Genomic DNA, 21,313 nt, shown 5'->3' on the forward strand with positions numbered 1-21,313 from the left:
GACAGTGACAAAGCTCTAAACAAAAACAGTGCAGTAGCAATTAGCTGCATTGCGAGGGTTAAGCATCAATGTCAATCAGTCTGTTGTTATATTGTGTGGGCTTTGTATAATGACTTGTTGATTTGTTTTACATAATGAACAAAGGGAGGATACTGTATTAGTACACTGACCAGGCAGGTTGGTTAAAATACCATCCATCCTCTTTATTTCAGTTTAATGATTTGTTAGTTGAGTGTCCTATGAATTTGTTTAATGAGGATAAGAAAAGGCTGGTAGAGCAACAGGTTGGCCTTCGGGGGGTGTGGTGAGAAATGCTGGATGGAAAATAGAGTTGTGGGAATGTCAGGTGGAAAGGGGGCGAGCTGGCAGACAAAATGGAGGATCACAGTGCTGGTCTTGTTCCCAGTCGGGCCAGGACCTGTGAGCACAAGGTGGACACCCCTCATCAGCCCCCATCGTCACCCCTACACTTGCCTTCCAGGCTCTCATTTTCCACATGATTAGCTTGCCACCTGTCCTCCGGCTGGCCCTTGCCCTCCAGGCCCTCCACGTCACAGCACCATTTAGCACTGGCAAAATTTTCACCGAGACATGCTTCATCACTGTGGACCTGATGGAAAGAAGATCTCAAAAATATGCATGAATTTACTACTACTATACTACTAATAGTGTAAAAAGTTATGTTCCAAAAAGTCAAATATTTTAAGTTTATTTTGTTTCTGTCACAGGTTTTATTTATTCACATATTATCTCTCTGAAAAAACTATATCAGTCATGATTCTATAGGTTCAAACAGCAGCAGATTTTACAGAAATTCAGCATACGACTTTAACGTGGAGATTTTTCAGTTTTAGATGACAGTCATGTCAGTGTAGTTCTTCTATGAATCAGCGGAAGGCACTGTTTACTACAGAATACCTGCTCTGCAGCTCAGTAGCTGAGCTGACTGCTGAACAGTAATAGCTCTTAATGCTTCTGCTCAGATGACAGAAGTGAATTGATTCACTGGCATTTGATAGGATGAATGTATGAATGCATAAAGTTATGATTAACATCTGAAGAGTAAGTAACTACATGACTCCTTTACCACCTTACCAATTTGTACCGTGGTTACTCTGACCCAGTAACTACCTTACAAATTGTTTAGAGCACACTGTAGAAGGAATTATTTCACATAATAATCAATGATTCTTATTACTTGAAAACTGAAGTTGATCTTGGTCCTAATATTAAAACTGCTGTTCAAAGCTTGCCTCACACTTATGTTGAAGGTATGTTTCTTTTGCGAACTGACAGAGGCCGGTTTCATTGTCTCCTCTGAATACATTTTCTACCTGTTTGAACCTGTTGTGTGATGCACAGTGGCACGGCGCGACATGCTGTGTTATCCCTTGGCAATTCTCCCCGCTGGTAATACATTTATGCTCCGTCAGAGCAAAGGATTGGCCCTGACCCGCGTTGGCCTTGCCTCTGATGTTGGTGACTTTAGACAGCAGCGACAAAGAGAAGGTTACTAAAGAGGGATGGTGGTCATGGTGCGAAAAGAGAAACCTTCTACACTTAAAATGATGACAAGCCAGTGCATTAAGAAATTGTGGATGTCCACGTTAATTTTCAGGCCTACATGATCAAATACAACAAGCCAATGGAATTTCATTACCACAGTTTGGGTTAACAGACTCATCTTCATGAGTCTGCCTTGTGAAAAGTGGCATATACCTTTTTAAAATATTCATATTCACAATACAAAATTTAGCAAATGCATTTATGTGTGCTGACAAATGATGATACAGCTGGCTGTTGTGGCTAAAGCGTGATGCAAAGTTTTGGTTTTGTAGAGTTTAAGGTCATACTAGCAAGCCTGCAGTGTTCATGTTTTTTTGCCAATTATAGTCTCCATAGTTGGAGACGCGACACACATTCTCACATCAGACCATTCAATGCACATCCAGGCCTAATTGAACACAGGTGACAGTTAAGCAGCAGGGAGAAAGAGAAAGAAAGGGAAGGGGGAGGGGGAGGGCGACGGCATCAGACAGAGTAAAGTTTTTCAAGTCTTTGTCCCTCCTCAATTTGCATGCCTAATGAAGCTGAGCAGGAGTTAATAGCGGGTGTAATGACTTCTGACTGGCTGGGCTGTAGGCTGCTGGGACAGGAAAGGCTTCGAATGGCTAACTGTGGAGCAAGGTGGGCAGAGGCAGGCAGGGAAACACTCTGCGGGTGACAGAGCATAGGAGGCTGCACTCCCTTCTCAAGAACACCGAGTAACTTTACTCTGCACTGCATGTGTGTGTCGATGCACGTATGTTTTTAAACAGGTGCATCATTGTTATAAGCAGCCATGGTAGATTATTACATTAAAGAGAGCAGGTAAAGTGTATGAAGTAACATTCCAGATTGATGTTATTAAGTGTCTCAGAGTGCAGTAAGTGACAAAAGTACCAGTCATAAAATAGACACAATAGGACAGCTCAGACAAGGTAAGGTGTCTTACAAGATGAAAACCAGTGAGTCAGAAGAGGCATAAAAACTCAGTAAGTGATTCTGTCAGGGTAGATGAACTACCATCTTTGTCTGATTCAGATTTTGTTCTATCTGTTTTCAGATAGAACAACCAAACAAATTGTTTATAAAAGCTGCTTTTTCCTGCTCAAAATTAGCTTGTAGGTGTCTGCTTGGATTTGAAAGTTTGGCTCAGCAGAATTCTCTCACTTCTGCCTGATTTCCCCGACTCTGGTGGCAGCTATTGTGCCAAGTATAAAAAGCAGAACACTGGATAACCGGGGCCCAGGTTTGAGCCTGTTTTACTTTATGCACTGACCATCATTTACATGGGATGAACAAGACTTACCACGCTGTAATATGGAATCTGTTGTTCTTCAGGTGCCGTTGAACATAAAAACATTTCAACTGCACTGGATGGCTTTTGCAACCTGAAGTTACTTTCTTCGTTGCCCAGTTGAAGTGTCCCGTTTCAACCAAGGATGACATGAAAACTAATGTGGAAAACCAAACATTTCTTTCTGGAGAGATTACAGCAGTTGATAAAGAACACATATCAAGACTCTTTGTTACATCTACAATCACAAGTATGTGATAAATGAAAATGAATGATAAAATAATAATCACTGAAAAAAAAAAATCCCATGAACAGCCAGAAGTTACAAATGCTTCTTGTAGGCAACAAACTGGGGGGGAAACAACATTTAAATTCTGCCAGTTCGGATAGCAAATATTTCCACATCTGCCTGAATCTTTTTTTTCTACTTTTTTGCATCTTCTAGCTGATGTATTTTCCTGCTTTTTTGGCGCTTCTCACAGAGAATCGAGGTTGGCACCATCACCCGCACTGGTCGACGGCGTGCCAACACTTCTGCTGGCTGTAGGACACACACACACACGCACAAGCACATGAGCACCCATACGCACACTCAGTCCTGATGGCCACAGATGTAGCAGTGACCAGCCCATCTCCACCAGGTGTTGCTTTATAGCTGTGTCACTTTGAGCCTGACTCCATCTGCCACACTCAGCGGGCGAGAAAAAAAAAAAAAAAAACAAACACAAAAAACAACAACAAAAAGAAAAAAACCAAACAAATGGCTTTTCACAGCATGTGCACATGCACAAATACATAGATACACTGTTGTACTCACCGGAGAGTATTTTAAAGTTTGATATGATTATTTCAGCCTGTCACATCACATGTGCTTTCATGGCTAGACACAAAAGTCCGAGATCAGTCTGGTTTAGATTGCCACTCTAAAATATTTCTCAAAGAAATATAAAATAAAGGATTTTATGGTTCATCCTCCAACTTCTTTCAAAGGTTCTTATGTAGTGTTCTATGCAGTATTACAGTTTAGAATGGATCCTCAGCCCTTTGATAACGTATCATTCTTTGTTTATTTTGACCAGAAACCATTTTTGGTTGACCAGCTGTATTCATCTGTCACTGAGCTTCACTGTTCGAAAAAGAACAGACCTCAGATGATCTTTTAGGTCACATAACTTTGCACCTGACAGCTTTCATTAAAACCTGGCAATTCTCAGAAAAGCTTTTGCTTATTTTTTTTTTTCTTACATCACTGCTGATTATAGAAACAAAATACCCCAAGTTCTCTGAGGCGCAGTATAGCATTGCCTGTTTTATAATCATAATTGTATAATCATAATTAATCACACTCTCCAGTATCACAATAATGTTGTTTACTTGCAAAGCCGAACCTGGGATCTGAGTCACATGCATCCTATCTTAATAGCATTGTTTAGGCTCAGCGATCCGTCATCCCACCAACAGGTAATACGATAGCAGAGGAAACAGCCAGCACAATTAGATTTGTGTTGAACAGTGGGGCGTGTTTTTCTCCACCGCATGCTTGAATTTTTAATAACAGTTCTATTTTGGAAAACACCTGCCAGTGTTCCAGAGTCTGCGAAAGAGCAAAAGGTCGACCCCGACAAGTGATCAAGAGATGGAGATGCTCATCACTGCCTCATGCATATTTATACGTTATTCAATTATATGTAATGAGAGGGTGTATTTGATCTGCACAGTGCTCTTAATCAAGAGCTGTGGATGATTTTCTAGTCTACCAAAGGCAGACATCTTCCAAGCGCTTATGGTAATTTGTTATTTGAGCTAGAGTTGGGAGACTTGGGGCTTATGTGGGACTAACTATTCAGATTCTTTACAAATAGCCTTATAAATACGTCGACACTCCAGGTATCTGACTGTTTTTACAGTATATTTGAATGAGAATTACCTTTAATGCTTTATTCCCTTGAATAAAAGAATTTGTGTGTGACATTGTGCTAAGTCAAGGTTTGCAATGTTTTGAGCAAACGTCATCTTAATGTCTTGACAAATTCCAGTGTGTAGTAATATTAGTTAAATTTTGTTTGCAGCAGAGTGAAGACTCAGAAAGGCTTGCATGAAACGGCTATAAACAAAGTGAAAGGTCTACTGGAAATGGAATAAAATATATAATAAAGAATAAATTGGCATCTACTACTGGAACATCTTCAATGAACTGGCAAAAAAGTCTTGTACAGTCATTGTTTGCAGATGATGCATTGGCTTTAGTGATCTTACTTTTCGTTTAGTGCCATAATCTGCACAAAATTTATACCCGAGTGTAGCTTCGCAGAGCTCCTAGCATGGCTGGAGCTGAGTCTAATATACTAGAGTCTAATGTTTTTAACTCGACAACCTCCCCAAACCTCAAGTTTCACTTTGTCACACCTTCACTGGATCCCGTCTCATTAGCAGGCACATTAGTTAGCAAGAAACAAAACAGAAGCGGTGTGTTTGGTCTGTTTGGAACACACTGAACAAAGGATGGACCAGTGGATCACGCTGCACGATTGAATTTCAATGCATGTTTTTAGAAGATGTTCCATCAAAACATTTTATTGTAACAATATAACCGATACAAACTCAAGCTGACCTCAGCCGCTGTACTCTGACTGAGGAAACTTCTAACTTTTACCAGCCATCTTTGAAGCCCAGGGGGCAAGTCTTTGATACTTAAAGGATATACTGTACTGCTGGCTGGAGTGATGCTGAGCATGTGAGATTTGTGCCTCAATCTGCAGCAAGAAGACATGTCATTTGGTGACTTAGGAAGACAAAAAGTAGTTTGAGTTAGGCTGTGGTCCCACAGTCATCATATTCAACTGGTTATTTAATACACCTGCAACCATTGTCGCTGTTTTATGATTGACATGGGTGTATTTTTGCCTCTCGATGATGTAGGTTTAGGCTTAAATTGACAGAAGACGATTGGTAGTCATTTCTTTCTTTTCTGGCATGTTTGTCGTCCTCTGAGTGGTTAGGCTAATGTCTTTTATCTCTGTGTTTTTCTTCTGAATCTTCTGCTCTGTTCTTAACCCCTGATGTCATGTCAAGAATCTAACACCTCCACGTTTTGAAATGCTCAGACTGAATTGTTTTTAAGTCCAAGATACATGGCTGTCAATGAAATCATCCCTGATTTTCTCAGTTCTTGAAAAGTTGGCATCAGGGAGAAAAAGTTTTTAGCCCGACATCAGCATCATATTCATTCTAGAAAGGCTGCTGTTGCTTCTTCTGTAAACACAAACTGCATCACCCCTGTGCCTCGGAGGATTTTTCTAAGAAAAGTCCTTGTGGGCACCAGGTGTTTAGAATAGCAAGTATAAAAGCCTTCATTAGCTGTGTAAAGGCTGGATGCCTATTGTTTTCACCAAAGATAGAAAAATCAATATCAAAACATGCTGATTATTGGTTTTACTTGATGGTTTCTCTGGCATTTGAACTGTTTGGCACATCAGAAAAGAGGAAGGACATGTGCTGGTCCCATCTGTGGTAGCCAATTCCTCTCTCCTCCATGCTTTTATCTCTTACCTGCTCCCACTGTTAGAAGTGTTCCTTAATCTAGCCTTGCTTGCAACCTGTCTCTGTCTCTTTCTTCCCCAGCATCTGTCCACGTGTCCGTCTGCCAACTCTACCTCCCGCTCTCACCCGACTCCCCCGTCCTCCGTCATGTGGAGATGAATGGTGCTCTGTCACTCGCCAGGCTCTTCAGAGGGCCGGTGCTCCGTATGAGGAAAGTGCCAGTCATTAACAGGAGGGGGAGGAGGGAGAGAGGCAGGATGAAAAATGAGTTCATTTACGGGTAAGTCCTGTGAGCCGCGTAACGTCAGCAGCAACAGCAACCCCCCTTTCCCTTCTCCTCCCCTCTTCCTCCCATCGCTTTCTGTAGGTGCCCAGTGGGGGTGGGTGTGTGTGTATGTGTGTGTGGGTGTGGGTGTGGGTGGGGGTAGGGGGGAGTGTTGGTTGAAGGAAAAGGAGGGGCTGAAGTTACTCAGCAGATTTTTAGCCCTGTAAAAAAAAAAAAGGTGGCCGCTGCCTGTGAGAAGAAGCAGAGACAAGATTAAGGACGGTAAGTTGGAGTGGGAAGAGTCCAAGCGCAGAGGAAACGAGGAGAAGCATTAGCAGGTGGGGGATTAGAAGGAGGCTCATTATTCAGACTGGAAGGGCAAGGATGAATTTTAGCCAAAGATTAACGCCTCTGGTCACAGCTAAGTACTGCATAAAATCTAAAATGTTAGGTCAAACTGTCTTAAGTAGAGGTTCAGTTACTTTTACCTGCTGCGATAGAATAAGTTAAGATATAAAGTAAAATCATGAAGTTATCATCTTATGTAAAACAACGACTTTACTTGACATATAGGCTACTTCTGTAAATTTACAATAGCTAATAAACATCAAATGCACCAGAGAGGAGAAAGAATAAAATATGTTTGACACAAATATGTGTGTTGGCTGTAAAATGTGAACTGTATGTGGTGATGAATTGTAACTGAAAATTTAAAACATCTCTGAAGATCTTAGCTATTGTGTGGTGTAACTGTGATTCATGGCTCACTCAGGCCTTGCGTTTCCAGAAGGACCCTCCACATTAAAAGAAGAAGCAGCATACTAAATCAACCAACTATATAGCAATATATGCACTTCATAGACAAAAGTATTGGGCCACGTGACCACTACACCAACAGGGACTGACATCACCTTCTAAATATACAGACAGCTTTGCAGATATAACAGCTTCCACTCCTCTGAGAAGGCTTTCTACAAGAGTGTTTCTGTGGGAATTTTTACCCATACACGCAGTGGGACAATAATGAAGTCAGGCACTGATGTTGGATTTAATGTCTTGGTATGCTGGCAGGCCCAGCCCCTGAAAGACTGCCCCATAAAGAGGTGTGTCTGTATACTTTTGTCTATATACCGTAGTTCTCATGAATATGTAAACTAATAGCCTGTAGAGAACTGAACTAAAAAAGGAGAAAGCCGGTCACACTTAAGACAGAATACAACATTTAAGTTAATTCTCAATGAAATATTATCTTATCTCACCAAAAGTTTTTTCTTCCGCAAATTTTCTATTTTATGTAGCAGCACGTTGTTAGGAAAGTTTCAGTTGTGTTCTATTGTCATCGGAATTGATATCCTTCAGTTTTAATTTGTACATCTTTCTACAGTACACCAACACTTGAAACTGTCACCAAAAGTGTCTTTTAACACTCTTTTAAAGTCTATTTCCTTAGGATGTCCTCGTTGTACTCTATCTGCGATGTGGACTTTATCAGAATGTCTATCAAAATGAATGTATTTCTATGCACAACAGTGCCAGTGACACAGCCATTGACATTGTGCTGCTTTTGCTATGCGACAATGAAGGGAAGGTGTAACTGTGGCCACATTGTAGTCTATTTCACAGTTTATGTGTCAGCAATTCCTGTATTTTAAGCTTGCACCCCAACTGTACCCTCACAATGAATTGAGCATATAGTTAGACTCTTTAAGCTTTGGCCAAGTTGTTGAGCTCTAAGATATGTAAGTAATGACAGAATTTAGGAGATTTATTAAAATCTGATATCCAATAAATGTCATATCCACTCATTTAAAAATGCAGCCTCGGGGCATGTCAAAAAACATCATCTTGAGATTTTGAACCATTGCAACTAGAATCCTGAGTTAATTTGGTAGGGTGACTCTTACAATTTATGCCAGGTAGAAGCCATTTGTCTCTGTCAGCTCGTGAAAGGCAGGCCGTGTGTTCGTGGACTCCTCGTAAACTTGCAACTTGCGGAGTCATAATTATGACTGGCCGTGCATCCAAGTGCATAGGGCCAACATAAACAAAAAAGATGGACACAGATGTTTTGTCATTGAGGAGATGGGCACTGGACTATTTGTTCTTCAGTGACAGATAGAAGAATAGACATCAGTATTTACAACATTAGTGTAATTTCTCTCTTTTGCTGTGTAAAATCACAGAAAAGGACACAGTTGTGGAAATAACTGTCTTTAGAGCCAACAGCCTGTTATGGTCACCAATTCTGCAACTTACATGTGATGCTGCTGATGTGATCATGTGCATAACTCTTTGTAAATATATTTCCCACATGCTGTGAACATATAAAGACTGCAGTGAAATAAAGCTGGTTCCAGAGAATGGTTAACTTACATATAATGAACTGGATCAAGACCAATAATCTACAGCCATGCTAATGGCAGGAAAGGTTGTGCTAACATGCTCACAGTGACATGCTAACAGTTAGCGGGTATAATCTTTAACATATTCAGCACTTGAGTTGAATGTGCTGGCATGCCGACATTTGCTAATTAGGACTAAAGACACGAAAGCGAGTAGAGGTACGGCTGATGCTGATGGGAATGTTATTAGTTTTGAAGGTGTTTGGTCATGAAGTATTGCACAAGCATTCATCCTCTGAGCACCATAAATGTCTAAAGACAATTTCGTAGCAATCCATCCACTAGTTGTTGAGCTATTTCAGTATGGAACAAAGTGGTCAACCACCAGCTGACACTGCCATTCTTTGGGCCACTAGTTACCTCTAAGCAGATGATTAACCAGTAATAATGCTAATAACTTACATTTTGACTTACAGTTTAAAGACCAGACCAACCTTCACTTTGCAAACTGTGACTTAGAGTATAACAAAACAAATCCTACTGGGTATTTACCTGCTGTAGTGGCCTCAGAACTGACCCTCTGCTCTGCTCCACCTCGAGGGGAAAAGCATAAAGAGATAGCTCAGTCGTGATCTGTAAAGTGCCACGTCATTATTTTTGATAGACATTCTAGTCTTTACGGCACGTTTCTTTTCTGGCCACTGTTTTACTGGTGCCTGAAGAGAGCAGTTGTTTGCAGTATATTCAAATCAGATTCTCTTTCTTTTGGTCAGAAGTTAAAGCAGAAATGTATAATGTTCTAACATAAAATGGAATATATAAATGTGGGATTTTACTACACAGTCCTTCTTGGACAGCTGTTGAACATAAGGAGGACTTCTGCATCATTTCAGCATCGTTTTTACTTCTCTCAGGTTTTGATGTCAGCCAAATTTATGATGATGCAACTCACTGAAAAAAAATTAGAAGCTAATGTTGGTCCATATCAAACGAAGGACCTCTGTTTGATTACAAGCCTAATAAAGATTTGATTCGCTTTCACGTTGTGTTCTGCAGACAGTGAAGAAATGGGGAAAAAGAGATAAATGGAGAGAGACTTATTACACTCAGAGAAATGAAGGGCCTTTTCAGTAAAGCTGCTGAGGTGAGAACACATTGCAGGTGTGTTGTGCTTTGTGTGTGGTGGTGTTCCTCCGTAATTTAATTTCATACATCATAAATGCCACTTTGACACTTAGTCAGGCGTGTGGCGACATGAAAGCGGAGGCCATAAATTAAATCAGAGCTATTTCCTCTTTTCTCTCTGTCCAACTTCTTCCTGATTTCCTTTGCTTGGCTGGAGAAGGCCGAGGTGTTGGAACACTGATTAATGTTTCCCTTTGAGCACTGAGCACTGTCATGGTAGTTTGTATTAGTTAGAGCGCACACATATGCCTGCATGTGGTCGGACAGACTGACAAATGAAGACACAAACGGAGAGAAGCCATAAAAAAGGAAGCAAAGAAAAGGAGATTAAATCTTACCTCTGGTTTGAAACTGCATTTCCATAAAGCCTCTCCACGTCAAGCCAGCCCTATACAAGGCTGAATAATCGACTTTTTCTCGAAAATTCTGTTTCATTCTCACGTCTCCCTGCATCAAATATAAATGCTATACAAAGTTTGGAGCGCTGGGACTTGTGGATACTGAGAATACAATGTCTCTTTCTCTGCATCTCCTTTCATTAGCATCATGCTGCTGTGATTCACATGCCAGTGCACTTCAGTAGGCTACACTACTGTGAATGATTGTGAATGCTTCATGTTGCTTGACTAATAGCACTAAGCTTTTTGACAATGGTCTTAAGTGCATCATAGATCTTCAGTTTATCACCCCTGTGTTCAGAATGAATTTTTGCCACTCACAAGCCAATACTCCTCCTCTGCAGGAACAGCAAACCTGTGTTTATGAGTGAATTTCCCCCCAGGGCTCTGCCATTAGGTTCTGCTGATTTCCTCCAGCACTGTTTAATTTCAGGCTCCAATTGGAAGTACACATTAAAAGTTAATGGGCAAGGTGGCTATCGATTTTAAGATAAATAACACACATAACAATACAGGCCAGCTTTTGATTTTCATTTACCTTTTCATTACTTCATACCCTCTTTCTTCATTCACAGCAGCGTCTCTCATCAGATGGGTTGTCTGCTTGGCTTTTCTCTGCAAATGTTCTCTTTTTTTCTTTTTCACAGATCACCACTCACCCTGCATCTGCACAATTGTATAGTTTCTCTTTTTGCTTATTTCACTGGTGTATCAGCAAGATAGACCTTCTGTGAAGATAATCTGCCCTAGAGCATTGAGGCCACATGCGCGTTGCGGCTGCTGCAGCTGCGTCTCGGCTCTCGCTGCTGGCTGCTCCTTGCCTGTACCCAGTGGTCTGTCAGGCAGCGAAGCAGGGGAAACGGGGGGATAAATGATTATTTATGATCTGCCACCTCCCATCCTCTCAGCTATCCCCAGGCCCCATTTATTACAGCTGCAGGCTGCCACTGTGCAGGAGAAAACATGCACACACACGGACACACACACATATGGAAACACACACACACACACAATACTAAACACTGTTATATGTGCACATGTGCACTCTGTTCAAGCGCACAAACACAAGGTCTTTTTCCCATATCTCATTCTGTCCAGTTAAAAGCAACATATCTCATGTGTACTTTGCTACCATGTCATTTGCTCTGTCGTACATGATGACCAAAGTGGAGACTTGGAACTTGTTGAACTTCACCCCATCAGCGTGCTGTACTCTGAGAAGCAAAGACATCATCCCGCGCACTGCTTAGAAAATCTGATGTTTCACTTCTCACGTTCCCCGCTTTGCATCAAGTGGCACATGGCTGATGAGCCTCTGTGGTATTTGTCTCTCTTTCCATGCATCATGTTTTTCATTGTGCCAAACTTCCAGCAGCTGGACCTAATAAATCCTGGGAAAACCCAGAGAGCTCAAGGTAGCTTAAATAATTGATCAGGCTGAGCACGCAGCCTGGCAGCCAGCTTGCCTAATATACAAGGAAATCACAATAAGATAGAGAACACTATATGCCTGTGTTTGCTTGTGTGTTTGTGCATATGCTTGTGTTCATTGTGAAGCTTTACCGCAAAATCAATAACGTAGGTGTGTTTTTATTTGTTATTTGTTTGTGAAACAAATCTGAAAGCAACATGCATGCATGAAAGCGAACACACACAAGAAAAAGCAGCCATGCTTTGTTCGTCACAACACATACTCAACCAGTTTATGCTAATACACACACACACACACACACGCACGCACACACACTAGCTTCTCCACACAATGATTTTCTCCCAGTCTCTTTACGGAAAAATAAGTGAGAGAAAGCAAGGCAGTCCTGGAGAGGAGCTTTGACACGTCAGTTTATCGGGCTGTGTGGCCTGCAGAACACAGGCTATTTCATGTTTTAAAAGCTCCGTGTGACGTCTTGTCTATAAAGAAGAGAGTTAGGGCGTGCTTTAAATGGAATATACATCACATACATCAAGAACTTGTTAAGAGAATGTATATATAAGTCCCAGGGCTAAAGTGATATGTTACAGCACGTCCATTTAGCTGAAAACACGTTGTTGCACACTGGACACTGTAATTGTCCACTGGGCATTGGAGACCATAGTCTGTTGAGCCTATAGGTGGAACCCTACCATGATAACTCACATTAACTGTCCACAGCAGACCATTTAACGGGTGGTGGGAGAGGGAAGTCTTGGAGTGTCGTGTGTATGGATGATGAATCAATATATTGGATGACAATATACGAAAGGGAGGAGATGTGCTCAAAATGATGCTCCATAAGGGGGCCATCAGCACGGTCTTCCTCAGGGAGGAGAAATTGGGCAGCATTCATTAGCGTGTTTGGATTGAAGGTTGCTCTATACATCAGCCCCCTGACTCACCTACTGCCTCCTCACTGCTCCTTGGAGTAAACCTCCTTAGGGGGTTCAACAAACTCAATTTGCAAGGTTTAACAAAACAAAGAAGGAAACGAGTGGATCATTCTTTTTAAATAACTTTATTGCTCTTTTCCTCCAGATTGTGGTGACACCAGAAAGTGGCACAAAATATTCATTTGTGTATTTTCACAAAATAGATGGTGACTGCCAGTGCTGCTAGTCCATCCCAATATCTGTTGGAATCATTTGTTGAACTCACTCTTGTCTCATGACAAACCATCACATTTGGTTTTGGTTGATAGTCCAGCAGAGCAGGATCTTATAAAACTTGATGGTGTGACAAGGCTAAAATGTCCCTCCTCCACTCTGGACTCTCTGTGGCACATTTTCCTCAAAGGTTAGCACCATCCGGATGTTTGGAATTTGGCCAACGGCACTAATTTGTATTTCCAAGTTCAAAACAGGTGAACTGTACACGACTGCTCCTCACAAATTTCCTTCTCGAAAGAACCCACTTCGACTGTGGCACTGTACTGATCTTGGTCTTAAATATGTTGGTGTTCGGGTGCTTTGCCTTCACACAGGTGTACAACTGATGTTTCCTCAACAAGTGTCGCTGTAAGAAAGCCAAGATAATTGCCCATTTATGATATGCTTGTGAGTTTAACCATTCTTCTCCTCTCCTGTTGAGAACACCTGGCAGTGAGTGATACAGTAGAGCAATAGGCTGCAGGAGAAAAGCCTCATTGTCACCTTTTCTTGTTTATATCCTCTTTCCCACCAGGACGACCCATCAATAATTACACGCAAACTCCCTCTGGCTTAAAATCTTTCTCGCTCTCTTATTCCTCTCTCACTTTCCGTCTCTCCTTTGATTTTCTCTCCTCTGCATGTCAACACAGTCAGGTCCCTTGGCACCGACAGAGCTATCCACTGTCGCATCCTCCCTCCCTCTGCCCTGTCCCATTACAATGACAATAACAGATAAGAATATTTATTATGTTGGCTCACCACTCCCCGTTCCTCCAAACATCTCTCAGGGGAGCAGCTCCTCACTATCACCCTCAAAAGCCTCATTCAGTTAACAGAAAAAAACACATCCACTCCTGGCCTTGATGCTTTCCTTTATCACTCCAATGAAAGGAGAGCCAGAGCATGAAGGCGTCTCATCTCCTGTGCTCCTTTTCTTCTCTCTCAACTCTCCCTCCCCACTTTTAATTTTCATCTCTCTTTTCCTACTCATTTCAGAAAAAGGGGAAGGAGAAGAGGGAAGGAGTAAGGGAGGGTGAGCAAATGAGAGTGGGACGCTGGCTTGTGATAACTGCCATGCAGAATGGACATCTCCCTTGTTTATTGGCTTTTGAAATTCAATCCATTGTCTGGGACGGGAAGTGATAAAGGGAGTGGAAATACAGACGCTCTTATCATGCCAGCTCAGTGAAAGGAACTTTTTTCCCTCCTCCAGATGCCTCCGTTTGTTGTGGGGTACGTTTGTTGTGCGCGCATCGCCACATCCGAATAATGGTTTCTGAAAAATGCATTCATTCAGCTGATTATTTGGACCCGGCTATGCCACTTACTATTGTGCCGCATCGTTGTGTGTAGTCATCACATTTAGAGGAGGTACACATTTGAGAGTGGTCACACTTGTCTCATAGGGTTTTCCCTGGATGTGTCATATTTAAAGGTTGAAAATGCTCTCGTTCCAAAGATACTGAGTATATTAAACAGTCTGTGAATATTGTGGATACTCTCTGCCCAGACTGACCTCTTACTGCTTTTAGTGTTTTCTCATTGTCTTGGATTAAATATCTGGTTCATCCAAATGCAAACTGTTACATCTGAAGTGCAAAAGTGAAATTAACAATATCATCCGGTGTGAAATACAACAAATCTGTGTAATAACACTCAACAAAAGTGAGAAGTCACAACAAAGGCTGTAGCGATGTACCAATTCCCACCACAAGGATTAATGTGTTACAAAAGTATGGCTGCTGTTTAAAGGTGCCAATGTCACACAGTCTGCTGCCAAGTTCAAAGCTGGTCTTTGTCAGCTTTGCCGAGATAGTGAGGGTTAATGACACATGCCTGTTGGTACCTCAAATTACACAAAGGTCTTAGCACTCGCCTGCTTTGCTTACTCATTTACTGTGAGGAATGCTGAGTGCAACTTAAATGCAACTACAACAGGTGTGTAACAACACTTCTAGTTTTATATTTTGTGTTGAAATATGTAAATCTGTAAAAGTCATCACCCATAAGACATGGATAGTCAACACAGTACAATGCTCAAATCAAAACTATTGTTTTCTGTAAATATACCCTCATTCTGAATTTGAAGCATAATTTCCCTAATTGCTTGATAAATGACTTCAGTTGATCAGTAGAGTCGGGTTTCCCTTGTTGTATTTTGTGCTTCATAATATTTACTGGACGATGAATTATGTGTTAACGATGCCACCATGTTGTAAAGAACACGACTGGCCTGTGAACAAATACAGGTAAATGGGGAAGCTGTGGTTTTGCTGGTTTAAAAGCACTGTGACATTTACATTTTTCAGTGTTTTTATATTTAAGGGTCTGTGATGAGGAGTACAAAAAAAGACACTCAAGAGGAAAATGGAAAAATAATTCTTGTCATAACGAATTCTTATGCCAAGTATAGCTTTGGTATAAAATATACAGAAAGTTTGAAATAATTTCATCATCAGTGTCAAAATGACCACTGAGCTCTTTCTTCATCTTGGGGAAGATGTTGTACTCTGAAGGTGCCGAATCAGGGCAGCTATTGGACCAGTTCAAATCTTCACTTGTAAATGGGAGCCACTGCCACTATGGACTTGTGGGCTGGAGCTGGTGGTACTGGTGGAAGAGCACTCCTCATTTGCATGTAGTCCACCAGAAGCATTCGCTTTGCATCCCAGAAAATGGAGGCCATCATCTTGCCTGCAGATTTTGAGTATTTTGGCTTTCTTGGGAACCAGGGACTCTGAGTATTTCTACTGTTTTGACTGTCGTCTTTGATTGAAATGGTGAATCCAAGACTCAGCCACGGTTTTGTTGTGTTATTGTCAACGTGATGTCATGGCTTTTGTCAGTGATTATCTGCGTGATGACAGTGGAAGGCCTTCCAGGACGGGGGTTCAACTTCCAGGTTCTGTCTGTCTCGTTTGAATTCAACAGCCCACTTCTTCACCATGCTCAAAAAGACGCATCCTCCCCTGGTGTTGCCACCATGTTCTCATGGACCTCCTTGGGTGATAAGCCCCCACACCCATAGCATCATACAGGCTGGCTTTTGAATTTTTTGAATTTTTGAAGAACAATCTGAATGGCCCTTTTCCTCTTTAGTGTGGCAGACAAAATGTCCATGATTTCCAAAAACAATTTGAAATCTGTACTTGTCAGACCACAGAACACTTTTCCATTTTGCTTCAGTCCGTTCTACGTGTGCTCAGGTCCAGGTTGATTGACAAGGTTGACTGACAAGAACAGTTATGTATGTCCTTCTTCACTGCTCACATTCTTCTACAACACAAGCAGACATGCTAGCAAGGCTATTGAGGATCACATGATGCTTGTCTGGCAGGTCAAAGCAGTGTGTCAACATCAGACTTCCTTTCAACTTCTGCCAACAATACTGGCAGTGAGATAACAAAACAATAATTCATTCACCTTTTGTTTAGTTACTCAGGATAATGATAATCGCTCCTTGCAATATATAGTAGAAGAAGAATGAAACATGATTCATTTAAATCATATGATATTATGGCATATATATTGGATTGCATACATAAAGTTGTAAATCAGATAGTACTAAACATAAAAAGTAAATGGTACAGTCGCATATTCAGAATGTCCTAAAACATATCTGAGTTGCAGTTGCTATGCAGCAATGAATATTTAACCATTCACCTGTGGGGATTGGCCTCAAAAGAACAATACCCAATACAATATTCATGAATAATTTTAAATAGACACTCTAGAAACTGGGTATGTGTCTTATATGAGCAAAAATGTTCCGTTTGCACTGCACTGAAGGAATTGAAATGAGTGTAAAAAGTCCAGACAGTTACAAAGAGAGCTTCCAACAGTTTAAATCAAACGGGATTTAAAGTATTACTAGAGGCTTAGGTTTATTACCCATCAGCCAACTCTGGTTCTTTTAAAAGACAACAGTGGAATTATGTTTTTTCCTTCCTCAGTGGCTTTATTCCCATTGATGACAGGTTTGCTGCTGTTTAGCATAATGCATAATTTAGCATTTACTGCTAGGCCAAGTTACAGCATGCAACTACCCGTTGCTGCAGAGTCTCTTAGGAATATTAGCATGCATTCTCAATTTCCTGCATGCCCCTTTAAGTCACTTCTAGATGAAACAAACAAACAAACAAAACAAACAAAAAACCTACTAGACATTCCACTAGATAAATTATCTAATACAAGGCAAAATTAATTTGACAAAAAATGTCTTTTTAGGGGCCACACTGGATCAAGTGATGCCACAAAAACAAATGTGTTTAAGTTTCTTGAAGCTCTCTCCCTTGCCTGGTTACCTGCTATTCCTCCCATGCCTGCTATGGGGCTCTGTCGCACAGGAAATCACACCACACTCCTCTCTCTCCTCCTTTCACCTCACCTCTCTTGTACCATTCCTCTCTTTTCTCCACTCCCCATTTCCTTTGTCATCCATCCCTCTGATCCCTTCTCGGCCAGCAGGGAGACTTTTGGCTTCAATGTGACACACTTCGCGTTGTTCACAGATCAGACCTGACTGGGCATCAAACTATGAAATATATGTGACAGTATTAATGTGAAATAGGTTTAATTCATCTTGAAGAGTGTTTTTCAGACACTCTTGCTGCTGTAAATGAATTGTGTGACTGCAGTGATACAGTGATTGTTTTAAATAACAAGTATAAAAATCTTCTTCTAATAATAATAATGATGAACTGGGTCACTGGTGACCAGTCCAGGGTGTAGCCCACCTTTCGCTCCTAGTCAGCTGGGATAGGCTCCAGATCCCGTGTGACCCTGACAGATAAGTGGTGTAGAAATTGAATAAATGAATGAATGAATGAATGAACTCAATCAGTATAGCACTTTTCCAGACAACACATTGCCATGCAACATAGCAAAATAGCAAGCGTTGACGGGCTTTTTTAAATGGATGGTTTAGAGAGAGATTTATACGAAAATCCCTGGACGCCCTTTGTGGTCACAAGGTGTTGCGTCAAGCTACCATAGAAAATGGTACAGTGTTAAGAAGACTTAAGTATTAATTACCCTATTAACTACATAGGATTCACTGTCTTTATCAGGTCAGCCTCTTGTGTTGAAGCAGGCTGTGGAATTAACAGAGACTGCATTAATCCCCTCTTACTTTCCACATCAGCACTAGCGCATCTGAAAAACATGGTCCATTCAGACATTAATTACATAAAGTTCAGTGATGTGTGTGTCTGTAAGTGTGTGTGTGTGTGTGTGTGTATACAGGGAAGGCCATTTGTTTTCTAGACGACATCAGCAGTGAAACACATTAATCAATTAGTCTTAGGTGATAAACACATGAAGCGCACCATCACGATTCACATGGGATTCCCGGGTTTCAAGGTTGCTGCTGTCCACTGACAAGAGTACACATGCCACACACACAAACACACACTGTAGTGTACACCCTGATGCACGCGTGCGCGCACACACACACAAACAGAGAGAGATCTAATTAAAACCATTGTTGTGAATAGATCTGATTCCATTTCAGTGTGGTTAACAGTTCTTCATGGATAAGTAATGAGCTGCTGCCGACGGAGGGAGAGCACTTCAACCCTCTGACTCCTCAGCTCTGCTGCTGGACTGCAGCAAGACTCCTTCAGGAGTTACTATGGTGATTGGTACTGTATCGCTCCATGGCAGCAGAGTGAGTGTAATGGTAATGAACTGAAATATGGTATACAGTTTTGTGGTGGCATGACACTCAGTGTTACATTAATTGTGTGTCAAAGTACAGTTCAAATTACAGAAATACTGTAAGTCATTACTTTGATTATCATCCATATATTCAGACATTCAGGGTTAAATGGAAGTTTCCTGTTATATTAGACATCATCCTCTCAGTTGTCCTCTCATTTTCTCTGTTGCTATGGTCACTTATCAAGCCAAAGAATGAATCAAATAGAACAAAGCCATTTAGTGACCCGCTCATCCCAATTCTGAAGGTAAGGGGGGATGCAACTGCCAATATTGGGTGAATATTACTGTTATAATGAGAAACAAATAGCAAGTATAATAACAGATTTTAACAGTAAATACCTCACACAGGATTAAAACAAGGTTAAGCTGAAAAACAACAACAAGAATCAATAAATTGTTTGATAGCCATACCATAAAACCCAAAGCTACTATTATAAAGTTGCAAAAGTAAAAGGATTTTTAAACAATAGGGAGCCAGTACAGTGTCGCAAACATTTTTGTAGTCAAACTCCTCTTGCATTCTGAATTAGTTGTAATTTTCTTAAGGACCTTTTCTTAAACACCTTTCAGGCAGCCCAGGAAAAAAGATAATTGCAGTAATCTAAGCATCTTACAATAAAAGTGTGTCTCAGCATTTCATCGTTCTGAATTAGAAATTGTCTAACTTTGGTGATGTTACTAAGCCTGACAGAAAAATTACAGCACCTGCTTTCAACCCAACAGGTATGAGAAATGAAATGAGTTACTATTCATTGACAACAATGCATCACTGAAAAGCCAACTGAGTTTCAAGGCAGTAACCTACAATGAATGGACTTGTTGCACAACAGACATTTTGTCACAGAAGGAAATTCACATTGTAATAGTGATTGCTGCATTCCATTTCGGGAAGGTCCTGCTGTTGTGCATGCTGCCTCGCTGTCACTGTCATTGGGACATTTAATGGAACTGAGCCGTTATTACTGACAAGTCAAAATGTTTGTGGTGCAACTAGCCTATACCTTCATGTGATTTAGTCTATAATCAGTTACCTACACACACACCCCCACACAGGGTTTTCATCAATCCTGCTTATGAGCACTATAAGTATGCTGGTAATTAAAGTCATCAAACTATGGGCGAATAGCAACAGGCCTTCTTCACTGAAGAAGACAGTAAGGGAAGCACAGGTGTCAATAAAAGTATAAACTATGATATGATGATGGCTGAATTCCATTTAGCTGCTTCTGTCTCAGTTGCTGATACACACTGGCTTGCTGCCATTCTGTCAGGACTAGCTGGGACACTAAGTCATCATTAATGTGATTAGTAACACCTGTGCTTCTCCTCGTGGCCTATAATGATGTAACCTGTCCTCTCTTAACAAATAAATCAAAAAACCAACACATGTTTCAGTGCAATGTCAATCAAGTACAGTTTGTACACGCCCACATGGTCCTGGGAAGAGGTTGAGTGTGTTTAGCGCGGTAACATAAGTAAATGGATGAACCACATAGGCAGGGGTGCAGCACAGACGTAAAGTGTGTAATGTGTGACCCCTTTTGACCGTAACAGTATGTACAAACTGATGAGTATTGGCTGAGATTCTGCACTCTCTCTCTTTTTTTTTCCATCAATGTGGCTGTTGCTCAGAGCTGAAGAATGTCAGGACTGTAAAATAAAGATAATAGAAAGAAAATGGATGGAGAGTGAGTGAGTGTGCCCCATTAGAGAAGAGGAGCGTTTTCTTATTGGTCTCAGCGACCCTGGAGATGGACCCTTCCTGGACTGATTGGAGTGAATTTTCTGCTGAGCTATCGACAGCAGAGCCGTCGGAAAATAGGAAAATAAAGCAGGACAATCTCCTCCTGTCTGTCTGTCTGTTGGTGGAGATAAAAAAAAGTGTGACTTGGGCTGTGTGTGTGTGTGTGTGTGTGTGTGCAGTGCCTCTTTCTTTAACATATTTTCCTCTCTGTGCCTGTCGGAGCAGCAGGGCCACTTTGATCAGAGTGTTATCTGCTCCGCTGCGGCCTAATCCGTGTATTTGCTCCGAGTCTTAGCTGGATCACCGCGCTCAAATCAAAGCACTACAGAGTCAGACCAGGAGAGAACGGAGACATGCGGGAACACACACTTTCAAACACTCACAGTCATACTGTATGCACACGCACTCTCTCAAACACACTCTCAAAAAAACCACAGAGGGCCACGAGCTGCCTCATGTGGTCATCAGGCTTTATACTGATAATTGAACTTGGGTGATCAAAGCCACAGACATGTCCAAATACCTGCAGCACAGGCAGTCATAGCAAAATCACAGTCATTTATTAAAAGCCGCTCTATAAATGAAAGCTCCCTTACTGTCTCACTTCTACTAGAGCAATAAGTGAATTTATCGCAACACCTCTGAAACTGTTGT

Source organism: Scatophagus argus, chromosome 3 (assembly GCF_020382885.2).
Source record: "Scatophagus argus isolate fScaArg1 chromosome 3, fScaArg1.pri, whole genome shotgun sequence".
NCBI classification, from domain to species: domain Eukaryota; kingdom Metazoa; phylum Chordata; class Actinopteri; family Scatophagidae; genus Scatophagus; species Scatophagus argus.